Genomic DNA, 2,782 nt, shown 5'->3' with positions numbered 1-2,782 from the left:
GAATGTTTTTACTTACTATTTGTAAAGCCTTATAATGAAAGGTCAAATATAAAATTTTGATTCCTATTTTCTTGAAGTTTGCGCAAATTTGTAACTTTACAATCACAGCAAATCAAGATAACTTTAGAAAAAACAATGATTTTTAATTTAAAATTCAGCTTATGAATTAATAATGCTTTCTTTTGTGCTAATTTTAATGATACTATTTTATTACTATTATGAATTATCTTTATACATACATATAAAAAAGTGAATTTATAAGCAATAAATCTAGATTTTTTTTGATTTAATCTTTACAATAAACGGTTGCATTTTTTGACGCCCGAATTCATCGAATTGATTTATCGATTTTTTACTATCTAATTCGGTTGAAATAAAACTGCTTTGATAGAAGAAAACATAAAATTTATTTTTTTATAATGACATTTAAGTATTATTATTTATAAATTCGACAATAACACTTTAAGTTTTATAATTTTTATTTGTTTGTTTTGTATTTATAAATTTTTACAAAATTTCGTGCAAAAAGACATGGATACAATTTCTATGCTTTTTCTGTTCACGAAATTAGGCAATCGCATACCACTGTGGTTTGGTTTTTACAGTGATTGTACCTGCATTAATAAATTGCATATTTAAAAATATCCCATATTGTTTTTATCATCTTTGATTGTGTTGTTGATTTGCTCTATGCCTCTTATATACTAGCACTTTATGGGTTTAGATATTGAAACATTATGACATAGAATATTGTTCATAAATTATTATTAATTTTTTTTATAGAAGAAAAATCATCAAAAATTTCATTTACATAATTAAAACAAAATAAAAATTTTCCAACTCTATTTCCAATAAAAATGTAATGAAAGTACCATGTAATTTCCCAAAAATTTGCCATTAATACACTTACAAGATTATCTAAGTTTTAAAAGGTTCATAGGCTAAGTTTACTACAAAAAAAAAATGTTTATTCTGAAAAATGAAACAAATATTTCGATAAAAATATATATCTTAGGTGAAATTCAGACGCAAAAAACTGGTAAACAGCAGATATACATGCATTCAAATATTTTAGAGAATGTTGATAAACCTTTGATTTTTTTTTAGAAAAAAAATTATATTTTAAGTATATTTTTCTGAAAAAAACTTGAACTCTTGGGTATTTTATCACCAGAATATTCATTTTTTTAATGAAATGGTTTCACTTATGTATGTTTTTTATTTTATTTTTATTTAAAAACAAAAAAATTTTCGTTTTTATATTTAAAATTTCAATATGTGTCATAGATTTTCTTTCTGATTTTTTTTTCTTTTATATTATTATAGATATAAAATTTAACATACAAGAACATAATATCTACAATATTAACACTTATTTCAGCGATATAAATAAGATTAATAAACTTTATTCGCACGCAGATCAAATTTATCTTTTATTATACAAATACAGACTATAATTCAAAATTTATAAAATATGTGGTTTAGTTGGTTTTTGTATAACCATTCCATGAATAAAATCATTCTATTATATATTTTTGTTATTAAATTCTGATTTGATTCCTGGCTTATTAGCACTGAAAAAGTGTCGAAAATTTTGATCTGCTAAAAAATGCATTTTTATTATCACCACTATGCCAAGTATATTTTTATTTAATTCAATCTTGAGCTAAAAAAAATTGTTTGTTTGATGTGAGATTTGAAGAAAAAAATCGATTTTTGTTCTATGTATAAAAATATTGTCTATATAGTAAATTTTATGATCATTGATTTTTAAATCGTTGACTTTAGGACTGAAAATTTGCGCGTAGTATAATTTTACAGCTAAATTATGTTAAATATTGACTGACGAAAAATCAAAAAGGAGTTTTTTGCGACTGGTGTATATGTATAAAAATTATATTTTAAAGGTTTTTTCTTATTATTTTACTGCAAAAAAAGAAATGCATTAAATTATTTGAATATTTTATCCATTTTTCTATCAGATTAATTCTGATTTTTGCAGGCATCAGATTTTAAAGTACAGGAATTTTTTTCGAATAGTTGTATATTTTATTCCTTTAGAGTATCATAAAAATGCTAAAATAATATTACTGTGCATTTTGGTATAAGTATGTAAGGTAAAGTAAAGTTACCTATCAAAAAAATTGTATTTTTATAATTTAAAAAAATCTTTTGGTGCAATAATTTTGTTTAGATTAATTTATAATTTTACTTTATTTAGGTTGACGGTTTATACTATAAATTTATAAATCTTTAATGTCTATTAAACATACATCAATTAATTTTTTGGATAAGCGGATAGCATTATTATGATTTATGATAAAAAAAAAGTGGCATTTTCTATTTACCCATAACATAAAAAATGCCTAACGCATATTAAAGCACTTAAATAGAACATAATTACAAAAAACACGTAAATCATAGATCTGCTGAAATTTTTAATTTACACTGGATAGATATGTTCAATTATTTATATTATATATAAAAATCACAGAAACTTTCAGATTTTTTTTGTGAAAATTATATTATCGCTGCATGTTTATAGTTTTTATTAATTTTTGCGCCGCTATTTGTCTGAAAGTCTTTTAATAAACTGATAATTCAAATTTTGTAATTACAACACAATGACTAAAAGAAAGTTGTGATACATTTGTGACTTTCGAACAAATATAATAAAACACTATTTTTTTCATAGCTAAAATTAATTTTTTTTCTGGTTTTCTAAAAATAACTAAAAATTACCGAAAAAATTTAAAAATATTGCTTCGCGTGTAAATCAACG

This window comes from Rhyacophila brunnea, unplaced genomic scaffold (genome assembly GCF_057557595.1).
Source record: "Rhyacophila brunnea isolate RB1 unplaced genomic scaffold, BYU_Rbru_1.0 scaffold_156, whole genome shotgun sequence".
NCBI classification, from domain to species: Eukaryota; Metazoa; Arthropoda; class Insecta; order Trichoptera; family Rhyacophilidae; genus Rhyacophila; species Rhyacophila brunnea.
Note: the sequence above shows the minus strand (reverse complement) of the source record.